The following is a 15,831-nucleotide window of genomic DNA, read 5'->3' on the forward strand; positions in this document are numbered from 1 at the left end:
AACCGTGCCTGATATATAATAGACACTCAATAGATATTTATTCAATAAATAAGAAATGAGAGATAAGAGCTAAATCTCTTGCGTCTTTAGTTTTTCAGAAATACCCTTTTTGCTTTCATTATGTTGTAGACCCCCCCCATCCTTACTGTTTCCACTTATTCTCCTTCTTTCCCCCATCCCTTACTCTTCTGCTTTAAAGAAAATAATTGAAATTGGACTAATCTGGAGTGGTTCCAACTGGGAGGCAAGAGGAGACAGAGGTGACATCCAGAATCACTTCTACCCCTTTACATTTATGTTTGATTTTATTTAATGGGGGGGGGGAATCCAGTTCTGCAAAAAGGGTACAAAAGCCAAGAGTCAGGAAAAGGCCAAAGATTGTAAGTTACATAAGGTATAACACAATGCAGTTTTGTGTTTACTATAAAGTTCATGTTTCCTTAAAACAGGACCAATAAACATTCACCCAGCAGTGTAATTCTCCTATTATTCTCCTCGTATACACCTAAATAAACAAAGGCTTATTATAGAAAATACAATGATATTTTTCAAAGAAACAAGAGTCCTAAACTTTTCTTTCTTCTGAGTCAATCCTGGCCAAAGAGTATTCAAAACAAATGAGAAACTTTTGTACTTTTTCCAGTGAAAGCTCAGGAATGGGTTTAGAACACAGATGAGCCACCTGGCAGCCCTTGATCCACCCCCAGCCCATAATCCCAAAATCCAGATTTTGAAATTCCTTTCCATCTGCATTTCTAATGGCAACAATTGGCTGAAGCTAAGTAGTTACTGTCCTCTGTGGGTTAACTGTTGAGCTTTCAAGTCTGACCAGATCTCACCAGTTTGTATTTGCCTTACACTCAGCCCCCTTCCCTTACATACATCATTTTCTTGGTTCTTATAAGTTTTCAAGTTTGAAATCCCCGCCTTAAAATAGAAATCAACAAGTTCTTGTTTAACGCTATGCTAAAGGCCAGTATCCAGCCAGGACACAATGGCAATGTTGTAATCGTTGTGTATGCCCAGTGATCTTCCCGATTGGTTAGGACCCACATAGTACTGATTGTTAAATATTTTGAAGATAAATATTTCGCCCAAAATTCTTCTGGAGAAAACATTTTTAAGTTGGAAATACATATTTTTTAAGTTTACAGTTGTTTGAGATGGTATTATGAATTTTCAAGTCAATGAAATATTTTATTATATATTGGAAGCAAAGAAATTAGATGTACACGAAAGAGTTTAAACCTTGTTAGATTTGGCCTAAAGGAAAAAAAAAATCAAACTGTGGATGAGTAAAAAATATTAAGTGGAAGGAAATCTGATAACATACTAAAGTAATCCTTTAGGGTAATCCTGTTCCTGCTTATCAAGGCAATAAAAACATTACTGTTTAGGTGCAACTGATAACTCAATACTGAAACTGAATCTCATAAACACAAAATCTTTGCAGTGATACCCAGTAGTCACACCTATTTGGCCAAGTTTTATTATTGTGACAAATCCTTAATAATCAATCAACTTGGGCATAAGGAAATTTTACCATGGTAAATAGACTCTATTGCAGAAAAGGTCTATATTTCACTCGAAGATTTCATGTCACTCCCCTGCCAACTCACTTGAAGGCAATTACAGGATCCTCTGCTTCAACACTGAGAGTGAAGACTTTTGGGGAGATTTAGGAGGACTCTCCACATTTGTACACTGTGGCATGTGTAGTATGATAGGAGGAGAAAAGGGGGGGTGGTTGGCTGTGGTTGGCATGAATGACGCAGAGGTGCAGGTGACAAATCACTTGTTTCCTTTTCTTGAATTCTTCACCAGTCTGACCTCATCTGTTATCTAGAATTCTTTTTTTTTTTAAAGATTTTATTTATTTATTCGACAGAGATAGAGACAGCCAGCGAGAGAGGGAACACAAGCAGGGGGAGTGGGAGAGGAAGAAGCAGGCTCATAGCGGAGGAGCCTGATGTGGGGCTCGATCCCATAACGCCGGGATCACGCCCTGAGCTGAAGGCAGATGCTTAACTGCTGTGCCACCCAGGTGCCCCTGTTATCTAGAATTCTTGCCTTGGCCTCTCTCCCAAGCTCCAGATTTGGGTCATTTATCATCTGCTGGACATTTCTACTTGCACAAGCATATTAAGAGACCAAAGTGCCCAGCAGTTCTCAAACCATGATCTACCGTCATCCCCATCAAAGTATATCATCCTACCTATTTAACCCCTCCAGTGGGATGTCCCCAAGACACATCATAAGGAACTTCCACTTCTACTCCCTCTCTGCCCTCCCCTCCACCTTGGTCTGCTGTTCCTCCTGTAAATCTCAGCTGTCTCACTGATACCAGGCCTCCGATTTCTTGAACCCCACACCAGAGATCGTCTTGATCCCTTATTTTCCCTCCTACCTTCATTCCTTTAGAAAGCTTTGATGAATGTGGCTTCAACTCTAACTCCAATTCACTCACCCACCGGCCCCATCACAAACCACGCCACCTCACCTCTTACCTGGAATACTGGAAAAGCTTTCTACATGTTTTCTCTGCTCCCATTCTTGCCCCCTCTCCCCTCTTCAATTCATTCACAAACCAGTACCAAGAGTGACTTTTCTCAAACACAAATTAGATCGGGATTCCTTGGCATAAAAATCCTGCCCTGGCTTCCCATTGTGCTTAGTACAAAATCAGGGTCAAGCCGTTTACCATGGCCCTGAATGACACCACCTTGAACTTCCCAAACTTCATTCAAGCCTCTCTTCCATTCACTCACAACTCTCTGACTCTGGCTTCTTCTGATTTCTTCAACATGCCAGCCTCATGCCTGCCCAGGGCCTTTGCATAGGCTGTGGCCTCTGCCTGGAACTCTCTTTCCCTCCACTAATCCCAGGGCTGGCTCCTTCTCCTCTTTGAGTCTTGGCTTAAACGACACTTTCTCAAAAAAACTTTCTCTGACTCACCCTTTTTAAAGGATGACCCTCTCTTGCCCTCTGTCTCAACACCAGTTTTCTTTATAGAATCTGTGACAATTTATAATTCTCTTATTTGTGGGGTTTGTTTTTTCTCTATCTTACTCACTAAAGTATAAGTTCCAAGAAGTCTGGAGCCTTGACCATCTTATTCATCTTTTTATCTTTACCTCCTTAGCATGGCGCCTGGCCCAGAGGAATCACTTATTAAGTGTGTTTTAAATGGGTGAATGAATGAAAGCCTGTTTACTTCTCTGCATCCCCTCCCTTCCCAGGAGATTGTAAACTCTATGAGGGTGGAGACTCTACCTGGTTATCAGCACTTCTTTCCCCAGAGCCTAGGACTGTGTCTGGCACACAGTGAACACCCAGTAGATATTTGCTGAATTAAAATGAAATGTAGCAGACTTTGGAAGGCATGTGCACTGGAGGCACTGGAGGCACTGGAGAATGAATTAGAAAGGTGGAAGGGGAAGTGGAAGGCCACCACTTACGACTAGGAAGACACTTCTATTGGCTTTGTCTTTCCTAGGAACTATTAGGTACTACCTTGTAAGCATTCCCAGACCCACACACAATAGCAGAATTACAGAACTCAGGGCGACTCCATGGACATTAATTACAGGTAAACTATTCTTCTTTCTTCTTTTTTTTAGAGGGGCTGGGAAAGTGGAGACGGAGAGGAAGAGAGAGAATCTGAAGCAGGTTCCATGCCCAGCACAGAGCCTGATGCAGGGCTCGATCGGCTCGATCTCACGACCCTGAGATCATGCCCGAGCCGAAATCAAGAGTCCGGCATTTAACTGACTAAGCCACATAGGTGCCCTGGCAGGTAACCTATTCTAGAATTTTCCTTTTTAAAAAAAATTTTTTAATAAAAATCTCAGTAAAGGGATGATCCTGTAAAACTAAAACTGGTGCAGATTCCAGAATCCAGATGCCTACAGCACTATATTGAATGGAATAGTGGGAGCACAGATTTTTCTTGGTAACTGTGACAATTATTTCTTTCAGCTTTATGGCCCTGTGATGTTTGCCTTCACTTTGTAGACCTGGGAACCTCGCCTAGGCAGGAGCAAGTTACAACATCCCACTCCTCCCACCCGCATGCAATTCATCTCCTTAGAACGGGACAGGTCCCTGGATATCTTTACCTGTTTCAAGTGTTGAAGTATCCAGTTCAATATATTTCCACAAGTGCACACAGATGAATGTTCAAGGCTATTCTCTGCGGTGTTGCATATAATAGCAACCCTCCAAATGTCCACCGCGGGCTGATGTGTCCTTAGTATTCGAGGCTAAGCTGAGGTGGTAAATCTTCGTTGAAGACGCCTGCTGATTTGAAGGCTGCCGGGATATACTAGTAAGAACAGCGAGAGGAAGAACGATGTTCTTATTTCTATAGAAATAGAGTTCAATCCTACTTCTACAATTTAAAGTATATGTCTTTCTACACGTACGTATAGAAAATTTCAAGATACTCAAGACGCAATTAATTTCCTTCAGGGAAGAAGACAGGGGTTGAAAGATATAAGGAAGATAAATCTACATTTTACTAGATACTCTCATATTATTCAAGTGTTTTTTACCATTTGCCATGTATTACAGTTTTTTCAACAAAAACCAGTAGTTACTTTTCTTAACTGATAAATATTGTCTTATGAATGGTTAGAAGGCAATTCTTGATGAAGCCAGAGTAATCAACTCATCAGCTATTGTTCCCTCATGGTTAATAATAATAACAATAACGATGTAATACTTTTCAATTTCCAGAGCACCTCCACATACATATCTCATAACAACTCACTGAAGAAGACGTTAGCAGTAGTGGTATTAACCACGTTGTATAAATGAAAAAACACATTCAAAGTAAGCAGTAAGTTATGGACTCAGGGCCTGAGTGAGGCCTTTGAACATCAAATACTGTGATCTTTCCTCTAAACCACTTCTCCTCTGATCACCGAATCATTTCCCAAAGGACAACTTTTTACCTCAACTTCAAATTATAACAAGTTACAATTATGGGAGGTGTGGGCTATCTCTTTAGAATGCTATTAATAGTTTCGGGTTTCTTGTTATCCGTTGAACAGCCCGAGTATGAATTATCCTACTGCTGATTGATGCTGTTCTTTGTTTTATGTGAGAAAAATACATGAGTAAATTCAGATTTTTTTGCCCCCTAGTATGTATCGATCTCTTAACAACATTTTATTCCACAGGCAGGAATTAAGTGCTATGGTGCACGATCCTGACGTTGATCCCAGAAAATTGCTACTTCTTACGAGCCTTTGTCACAGCCCCACCAGGACCGCAGTTCCAAGAATGGACATTTGATAGAATTCTGATCCTGATGACAAATTTTAGGAAGATAATCCTGGAAGTAGCAAGGGGGTAGATTTATTTAAGAAGCACGCATGGTAGGGGCACTTGGGTGGCTCAGTCAGTGAAGTGGCTAACTCTTGGTTTCAGCTCGGGTCATGATCTCAGGGTCCTGGGATCGAGACCTGCGTGGGGCTCTGCGCCCAGGGCAGAGTCCGCCTCAGGATTCTTTCTCCCCTCTTCCCCTCCCCCCACTCACTCATGCGCTCTCTCTCTCTCTCCCTCTCTCTTTAAAGTAAATAAATATTTTTCAAAAGAAGAAGAAGAAGCATGTATTGTAAAGCACTCCCCACGACCCGAGCACTTCCTAAGTGCTCACATAGAGTGATTTAATCCCTATGACAACTTTCGGAGGTAGGAACTATTATTGTCCCCAATTTACACATGAGGAAACAGGCACACAGAGATTATGCAACTCAACTGAGGCTGTATGACTACTAAGGAACAAAGCCAAGACTTAGACCCAGACAGTTTGGCTCCAGAGCGCATGCATGGTACCATCATGCTGGATTGCCTCGGGGAGGCGGGGAGGGAGGCAGGTGTACCAGCTGGAAGGGTGACGTGATAGCCCAGAGGAAACGGATGGCCTGTATTTAGGAGGTGAAACCAACAGAAAAACAGACTGAAGCTCACTCCCTTATTTCGAGCTTGAGAACCTCAGGAAATTATTAAGCTTTCTAACTGAGTTTAGGAATACTAGAGTTACAAGTTGCAGATATATAGGCGAAAAGGGAAAGAGAAAACTTACAAAACAACATTTATATTCTCAGCGCCCTAAATGTTCATTAGATGAGCTGTTTTGTTTAATTCTTAAAACTCTGAGAGGTAGGTATTAAATAGGAGGAAACGGAAGTTCGGGGGGCTTAGTAAGGTGGCACAAGGTGCTGGACACGCCTCAGTGTTGCCTGGAATCCTAAGAGCACCCTGGTTCTCTTTGGGGGGAATCGCATCTCCCCCACTGCATGGAGTCCTGGTGGGAGCCTACTTCCAGGCACCTGCCTTCCAACAAGAGCTGAGAAGCTATGTCATTCCTCTTTCTGGCAGCTGGTGTAGTCAGGGGTGGACAGTTTTGGTTTCTTGCAACTAAGAAATCCTAATGGAAACACACAGTAAGTATTGTGTTGTTTGGGCAAAGACAAAACTCAAGCTGAAGTTCATCTGATGCATAGCACACGTCCATGTAAGGCTTTTCCATCACACCCTGCTGCTCCCAAGGGTTTTGTAGGCAGGACGTACATACACGGTGATGGTTCACCACACGTTCAGAAGGAGAGCCTTTCTGCAAACCATTAAATGCTTATTCCATGTAAACTGGCACAGCCACTATGGAAAACAGTATGGAGGTGCCCCCCAAAATTAAAAACAAGGGCGCCTGGGTGGGTCAGTTGGTTAAGTGTGTGACTCTTGGTTTTGGCTCAGGTCATGGTCTCAGGGTCCCGAGATCAAGCCCCACATGGGGCTCCGTGCTCAGGGTGGAGTCTGCTTGTCCCTCTCTCTCTGCTACACTCCCCAAGTGAGCTTTCTAAAAAAATAATTAAAAATAGAACTCTCATAGATCCAGCAATTCCACTTTTGGACCTGAAGAACATGAAAACGCTGATTGGAAGAGATATCTGCACTTCCATGTTCATTACAGCATTATTTACAATAGCCAAGATATGGAAACAACCAAATGTCCATCAGTGGATGAATGGATAAAGAAGATGTGGTTGTACACACACATACTCTCTCTATCTCTCTCTCTCTCTCTCTCACACACACACACACACACACACACATACACACACACACTGAAATATTACTCAGCCATAAAAGAATGAAATCTTGCCATTTGCAACAACATGGATGGACCCCAAGGGCATTATGCTAAATGAAATAAGTCAGAGAAATACAAATACCATATGATCTCATTTATATACGAAATCCGAAAACAAAAAACAAAGCTCATAGATAACAGAGCATGTTTGGTGTTTGCCGGAGCGTGGAGGTGAGCAAAATGGGTGAGGGAAGGAAAAAGGTAGAAACTTCCAGTTATAAGATGAGTAAGTCATGTACGTGTAATGTACATATATGTAACATATAGCATGGGGACTCTAATGCATACTGTACTGCGTATTTGAAAGCTGCGAAGAGAGTAAATCTTAAAAGTTCTCGTCACAAGAAAAAGAATTTTTGTACCTATGTGTGGTGAACAGATGTTAACTACTCTTATTGTGCTGATCCTTTTACAATATATACAAACATGGAATAATTATGCTGTATACCTGAAACTAATATAATGTGATATGTCAATTATAGCTCAATAAAAAGTAATAAAAAACTAAAAATAAAGGATGCTTATTTTAGGTAAGTGAAGAATTTTGCCAGGCAATTAAATCAAATTTTCTGAGGTATAATTTACATATTAAAAAATTAATCCTGTTTCGTGATTTTAATATGGTTTTCATAACATGCAGCTGTGTAACCATCATCAACATCAAGATACAGAGCTCCCTTGTGCCCTTTGTGGTCAACCCCTGTCCCCCCAACCCAACCCTTCGTAAACACTGATCTTTTTTTTTAATCCCTATCACTTTCCCTGTTCTAGAATGCCACGTAAATGGAATTTTACAGTATGTAGGCTTTTGAGCCTGCATGACGCATTTGAAAGTCATTTGTGCTGTTCCGTGACCATTAGTTCACTTATCAGATAAATTTTATTAAATGCTAAATTTGTTGTTGGACAGTTAATAATTATTGATTAGGCTAGGCGCTGTTCCAGGTACTGGGAGTACTGTGGTGACTAAGAGAATGTGAGTCCCTGCCTCCCATGAGCTGACACTCTAGTATTGGGTACGGAGGCAGATCAGCAATAAACACGTAAACTCTACTTTTGAAATAATTTAACTTCAAGTCCCTGTAACTGCCGCAGTAGGACATGGGAGACATGGGATAGAGTGGCAGAGGTGGGCAGGGGGTGCTGATTTATCTAGAGCGGTCTTTCAGTCTCCCTCGGGGATGTGACTTGAGGTCGTCATGATGAGATGGGGCAGCCATGCAAAGATCTGGGGAAATTGCAAATGGCAGAAAGGGAAGCAAGTGCAAAGGCCCGGAGAGGGGCCAAGCTTGGCAGGCTTGGGGACAGAAAGAAGGCCGCAGGGACTGGAGAGTGGGGAGGTGGGGGTGAGCTGGGGGTTAGCTGGAAGAGCCGGGTGGGAGCCTAGTCAGGTGGCTCTTGTAGGCCCACTGGAGCGTGGGTTTTGTTCTAGTTGTAAGGGAGTTTTAAACCAGAGAGGGATGTGATACAATTTATACTTGTTTACCTCTCACTGCGGGGCGGGGGACAGGGTCAAGATAGAGGTGGAGAGCTGGGTCTGTAGACTTTCAATGTGTTTGAGGAACAGCTGGCAGTGACTTGAACCAGGACTGGAGCAGGGCAGATAGTGAGAAGTACTGGAATCTTCTTCTACCCTGGGGGCAGGGCAGGAAAAAAAAAATCCTCAAAGCACTTAAATTTTAATATTTATTTTAAAGGCTTTGAGCGTAAAAATCTCCTTAGTACACATCTGGAGAAACACACAAAAGTTTTAAATCCCTCCATGTAACATAAAATAGGGTTAATGATGGTCTGTCCAGTGCAGGTAAACTAGTCTTGATAACGGAGGTCGATTTATCCCAGAATGGGGGGATTAATTTAGATTCACTGCAGGCACTGACCAAATTAAGCCAGGAGCTCACAGCGCTCCACTCAGCTTGTGTTGTGAGAACAACAGGCAGTGAGCTCACAAGCACCATAGTTTAGGTGCATGTGACCCCCGCTTCAAAGGGCTCTCTGTGTGGATTGGATTCCAAAGTAAAGAGCAGGAAGAGACTCATGACTGAGGCTGTACCCGGTCAGGTCTCACCACAACCACACTTGTGAAGCTTTTGGCTCAGACAGGAAACATAAAGTGGAGTCAAAAACATGGTGAGCCACTCACCACAGTAAACTATTTCAAAAATTCATGCTTTCCTATGGCCTCGGGACGTGAAGGCCCACACAGAAGACACTTGGCGCAGTGATCAATATCTGACCTCCATTTTGCCAGCCAACCGCCATTTTGCCAGCCCGCACTAGCCTCCCTTGTAAACAAGAATCTCGGTTCGGAGGACACAAGAGAATACAGTTTCATGCAGTGTTTAGTTCCTTTAGCTGTTCAAAGGATTGGAGGCCTTGTTTGTTTTGAAACAAGGAACCAGCCTCCTCCAACCACATCTTCCTACCCTCACAGGACAGCCTGGCAGGCAGTCAGACCTGAGTTAGAGGCAGACCCGGTGACTCTCTGTCACTGTCCCGCCGCATCTGTGCCCTGCTTTCTGTGTCCTTGTTTGGTTTTGTTTTTAGGGTGGGTTTACCTGAGGGCCCCCTGCTCACCTGAATTTCCGTTAAGGTAAAATAGACTGCTAGTGTTAGACAGAGAGGCAGTCCAGCACACGGCCAGCAGCTTTTCAGAGATGGCGTGTCAGTCCTGTGTTCACTCAGCCAGGAGGCAGGAAAGTGGGGGATGGGAACAGCAGAGTCAACAGGCCTGTCTACAGGTTTCTCTCCTCCTCCTCACTGTGAACCTGCCCCAGGGGAGATGGGATGGCCAAGGCGCTGGCAGAATCTCTGTGGGGCTTAGGAAGATCCCAGAAGAGGACTTCCCTGAGAAGAGAAAAAAATGGAGGGCAGAGTCAACCTAAATAAAGAGGTAAACTGAGGCAAGCTCAAAGAGATGAGATGATTCAGGAATAGCAGAAGAATTGCAGTTGAGGACCCACAAGCTGTAGCAAGCTGCTGGCAGACCCGCTGAGGGCTCGGGGTGGTCTCTATTTAGGGGCAGAAAATGTGAAGAGGAAGGAATTCAGTCAGTCTGTGAAAGTCACAACATGTGGACACCAGCTTTGAAATTCCCCAAGCAGACGGAACCAGTCCATACAAACAAAACTCAGGTTAGTTCCTTTCTGTGAGACCAGCCTGACCTGGGTCATTTCTTGTTCGTGTCTCTGGAAAACCATCAGGGAAATCGTTCCAAGGTCAATATGAGGCAATCCTTGATTAACACCCTATCATTTAAGAAAAATTCCAATATTTTCCAATTCCAATACACCAGGCATTTACAGGAAATCAATCTCTCAGACCTTAAGGCCTGCTTTTCTGAGGGCATAGGCATGAGCCTCTCCATTCTCTATCCTCTGGTTCCATTTCAGATTGAACTTCTCTGCCAGGATGGGAGCCGATCCCCTGGGGCCTCTGCACAGGTACCCAAGCCTTCTCTCTCCATCCCCAGCTCCTGTGCCCACGCCATGAAAACTAGTACCGTTTACTATAAGGCATTGCAAATAAAGACTTTCTTGGGGCGCCTGGGTGGCACGGCGGTTGAGCGTCTCCCTTCGGCTCAGGGCGTGATCCCTGCGTTATGGGATCGAGCCCCACATCAGGCTCCTCCGCTGTGAGCCTGCTTCTTCCTCTCCCACTCCTCCTGCTTGTGTTCCCTCTCTCGCTGGCTGTCTCTATCTCTGTCAAATAAATAAATAAAATCTTTAAAAAAAAAAAAAAAAGACTTTCTTTCTCCCCTTTTCACAGCATAACAAGCTTCTCTAAAGGACAAAGGCACTGGCAATGACACTGTAACCACGGCTGCTTACCTTTCTAGATATTAAAGAACATCTAGCCGAGGACGCGAGTGGAACACGGGAGATACATCCGGAGGAGAAGAGAAGAGAGCGCAGAGGGGTCCTCACTGATGGAATAGTACCGATGCTTCCTCTGGGTCGCCCGAGCCACACTGTCCAGACGTAGCTTGTGAGCATCTCTTGGTAGTGGTTCATTCATTAAAATCTTTGTCTTGTACCTGACAAGAAAGTGTACGTCTTAAGGCAAGAAACAACAATTGTTGGAGAGGATGTGGAGAAAGGGGATCCCTCCTACATTGTTGGTGGGAATGCAAGTTGGTACAGCCACTCTGGAAAACAGTGTGGAGGTCCCTTAAAAAGTTAAAAATTGAGCTACCCTATGATCCAGCCATTGCACTACTGGGTGTTTACCCCAAAGATACAGACGTAGTGAAGAGAAGGGCCATATGCACCCCAATGTTCATAGCAGCATTGTCCACAATAGCTAAATCGTGGAAGGAGCCGAGATGCCCTGCAACAGATGACTGGATTAAGAAGTTGTGGTCCATATATACAATGGAATATTACTCAGCTATCAGAAAGAACGAGTTCTCAACATTTGCTACAACATGGACGGCACTGGAGGAGATAATGCTAAGTGAAATAAGTCAAGCAGAGAAAGACAACTATCATATGGTTTCTCTCATCTATGGAACATAAGAACTAGGAAGATCTGTAGGGGAAGAAAGGGATAAAGAAAGGGGGGGTAATCAGAAGGGGGAATGAAGCCTGAGAGACTATGGACTCTGAGAAACAAACTGAGGGCTTCGGGGGGGGGGGGGGAATGGGACAGACCGGTGATGGGTAGTAAGGAGGGCACGTATTGCATGGTGCACTGGGTGTTATACACAAGTAATGAATCATCAAGCCTTACATCGGAAAACGGGGATGTACTGTATGGTGACTAACATAATATAATAAAAAATCATTAAAAAAAAAAAGAGAGTGTACGTCTTGGCAGAAAGCAGATGCTCAATAAATGTTAGGTACGAATGTTATGATTGCTGTTACTTCTAGTAAGAGCACAGCTTCCGCTATTGTAGGTCATATTAGACACGGGACTGAAGAGGGGGCACATAGGTGAGCAGCCAGCCATGACAGTGTCACCAGGGCTGAGCCCCCGTAGACCAGACTTCTATGGGACCCCAGGGAGGAGAAGCCTGGCAAGGGGTGGGAAGGGATGGGTGCTGCTTCTAGACAAAGTTGGAACCGAGAGGGGTCTTGAGGGACACATAGAGGCTGGTCAGGTGGAACAGTCAGAGTCTTCATTGCAAGGAACAGAAACAGACTCCAGCAGGAACCTACGGAGACATCGGCCGGCCACACAGTTTCTGGGAAGGCTATGGAGGCATTTAGAAAAGCAGCGCTGGTGTGAGAGGATGCTGTGGGTGTGTGACGTCGCAGACAGCCCTGGGAAAGGGCCTGCTGCTGCCCCCGCCCCCACGATGGCCAGGAGGGCCACCTCCCTGCCCCGCTTCTTGGTGGCATTACTTCCAGATTGCGCATTCCAAACAGCTATAGCTGATGAGCCAAGACCTGGCTCCCTGCCCACAGATTAGGTGCCAGGGTTGTTGGCAAATTGAGTAATGGGGTCTTTTCGACTTCTGTAAAAGAAGGCGGGTGCTATTTCCCACCAGGATTTGAGGTGCGGAATGTTCTCACACATGGAAGAAGGTTCAGAGGCTGTGAGTCAAAGCGGGCTGAATGTTTTCCCCAGCAGGTGAAGCAGGGAGGAAAGGGCATTGGGGCAGAGAAGCCAACATCTGCAGAAGACTGACAGCGCGGTGCTTTCGGAGGACTAAGAACTTCGGTGTGCCTGGAGCATGGGGTCGGGGAGGGAGATAGCCAAGGCTGGAGCTGGGAAGGTAGAGAGTCTAGATCAAGGGAAAGCCTGTTCTGTTTTATGTCTGCTAAGGAGTTGGGTCTTTACTTTGCAAAGGAGGGCATGATAGGTTTTAAGTTTGGGGGTGGAGGTCGGGGTATAGAGGTGGGAAGGGGACTGTCAGGGAAGATCAGATTTTTAAGTCTCATTTGTGCACTCAAGGGTCTTGCCAGAGCATATCTTCTCTATGGTTTAGATCAGGGATGCTTTCTTAGCTTCTGTGGCCATCGTGCCGTAGGGTGAGACCCACTTTCCCAGATCGCAACGATCACAGGTTGTTCCTGGATTGTAAGTCCCTCTTACATTTGAGGCAAATGCAGACACAGGGAGGCGGAAGCTGGCCAGGGCTGCCGGGAACTAATTTGTTTAAGTGCCACGCAGGTAAACTCTGTTGCAGCTCATTTTCCCAACAGTATAAGCACCACGGAGGCAAAACACAAAAACAGACATCCTTCGGGTCTCCTCGTACCTACGTGTCTGCAGATTTCACAGCTTAAACCTGAGGTGTGCTGACAATCTGGTTAATTCGGGGCTGGAGTGCTGCTGGCATTTTAGAAACCCTGAGAAGGGATAACATCGGGGGAGAGAATGCTCTTGGGGAGGTGCCAGGGTTTGCTGCTGCCACAGATACTGCTGTCTGCGGCACCGGTGGGAAAAGGCAAGGGGAAAACCCATTTCCATCCTTACAGGGAAAAAAAAAGAAGGAAACAGTAAGTCAAACTTAGTGCAACTGGCCATTCCCGCTCACCACCTGTTCCCTACATTCCCCACCACACCTGCCCATAGAACCCATGGCAGCAATCTTTGCAAGATGATACCTTTTTAGCGAGCCCCCCCACCCCCACCGGCTACCCCACTGGCAGGTCCTTCAACACTGAGGACAGTCCCACTTGTTAATGCCTGGAAAGCCTTGGGGGTGTGGATCATAGGATCACAGCAGCTGAGGGGGATTCTACACAGTCCTTGACAGCAAAGGATGCCAGGAGTACAGTGATTTTGGATCTAGAAAACCCTGTGATCCACTTGTGGGGTCTCACAACAGCTGACAGTGAAAATACTTTGGGAGCTGCATGGCTCTGTCTTTCTATATGACAGTGTATACATTTTTTTAAAAACTAAACCAGGATTTTAAAATAGTGAGGAGACGTTTCTCTGGATGAATGTTTTCGGCTCTAACGGAATTATCTGACTAATGCATCCAGCTGAGATCTCAGAATGTGTTTTTGGGGGGAAGGCAGTGAATCACTTGGTTCCTTCTTAAACCACCTTGACTAGATAAACGTCAGATGTGTGTTTAATTTGTGGAGAAGCACCTAACACACCACCATCAGCGTGGAAAGGGGCAGGATCATCACTGCTCCCCATCGTTGTGGGTGGAGTGGGGCTTAGGGGAATTTCAGTGCCGCTGTTCGAAGACATTACAGTGACCTTGGGGGAGACATATCTGACGGCTCATTTACTCAAGGTTTTGTAGACACAGGCACAGAGCTGTTCTTTCTGTTGTTGCTTCAACAGAGTAAGAGGCATCCTTTCCTCTGGAACATTCTGGCTGAGTTTGGGGGCAATTCAGAGACCAAGTCAACTCTGCGTGCTCTTACCCATTATGCAATTTTTAAAAAATGTGTCTTATTATATACTTTACATTGAACTCTTCAAGAAAGAAAATAAATACAGTGATTTCAACATGCAGTCCCCAGACTCAATAGATAACCCTTCGTAATTACTCCCAATTGATATCTAGAAATGTATAATGCTAAGTCAATTAATACCTAAAAATAAGTAAAATAACTATATAAGTCTTAGGGTTGGGGAACATACACTACCAATTAACTCACTTCCCCACTTTGGCTTTTTTTTTTTTTTTTTAACATGATTCAAATGTGTTTCAATCACATATCCAGCCATCACAAGAGTTTTATTAGACCATTGGTGCTTCACCTTAAGCTGAGTCTCAGGACGTCTGGGTGACTCAGTTGGTTAAGCATCTGCCTTCAGCTCAGGTCATGATTTCCAGGTCCTGGGATCGAGACCTGTGTTGGGCTCCCTGCTCAGCAAGGAGTCTGCTTCTCCCTCTGCCTGCTACTCCCTCCACCCCAGTTCGTGCTCTCTCTCTCAAATAAATAAAATCTTAAAAAAAAAAAAAGTCGAGTCCCAATACCAGTTTCCACACCGTTATTCACCACAGCCAAAAGGTGGGAGCAACCCACGTGTCCACCACCAGATGAGTGGACAGACGAAATGTGGAATATCTATGCAATGGAATATTACACAGCATTAAAAAGGAAATTGTGACACAAGGTACAACATGGATGCACCCCGAAAACATTATGCGGACTGAAATAGGCCAGACACGAAAGGAAAAATGTGTGTAATTCCACTTATGTGGGGTACCTAGAGAAGTCAAATCCATAGAGACCGAAACTAGAACAGTGGTTACGAGGGTCTGGGGGACAGGGGAACAGGAGTTAGTGTTTAATGGGTAGTTTCCATCTGGAGTGATGAGAGAGTGCTGAAAATGGTTGGTGACGGTGGCCTCATAATGATGGGAACGTACTTGAGGCCGCTGGATCGTACACTTAAAAGGTGGGGGGGGGGCACCTGGCTGGACCCGTCAGTAGAACGTGTGACTCTTGATCTCAGGATTGTGAATTCGAGCCCCATACTGGTGTAGAGATTACTTAAAAAATAAATAAATAAAATCTTTTAAAAACTGGTTAAAGTGTTAAATCTTGTTATGTATATTTTACCATAATTTAAAAAATGAAACAAAACAAAACCCGAGTCTCAGGAGAAAAGATTTTCAGCCCAGGGCCCATTTTTTGTCACTCAAGACCATCTGGATTTTTCTTTTCTTTCTTTCTTTCTTTTTTTTTTTTTGAAGACTTTATTTATTTATTTGAGAGAGAGAGGGGACAGAGGCAGAGGGAGAGAAT

At 44.4% G+C, this 15,831-nt stretch overlaps 1 long non-coding RNA gene across 1 annotated transcript in view; it reads right to left on the reverse strand.

Annotated features, from left to right (window-relative positions):
* The window catches only part of LOC113258495 (uncharacterized), a 45,418-nt gene that overhangs the window by 3,107 nt on the left and 26,480 nt on the right, over positions 1-15,831 (reverse strand). Inside the window, exons 14-16 of the long non-coding RNA XR_008956253.1 lie at positions 10,990-11,195; positions 9,737-10,006; positions 4,119-4,324 (exon numbers count right to left, since the gene is read on the reverse strand). This is a non-coding gene — a long non-coding RNA (uncharacterized LOC113258495). The remainder of the gene's footprint in view (positions 1-4,118; positions 4,325-9,736; positions 10,007-10,989; positions 11,196-15,831) is intronic.

The sequence above is a fragment of the Ursus arctos genome, unplaced genomic scaffold (genome assembly GCF_023065955.2).
Source record: "Ursus arctos isolate Adak ecotype North America unplaced genomic scaffold, UrsArc2.0 scaffold_3, whole genome shotgun sequence".
Classification (NCBI taxonomy): Eukaryota; Metazoa; Chordata; class Mammalia; order Carnivora; family Ursidae; genus Ursus; species Ursus arctos.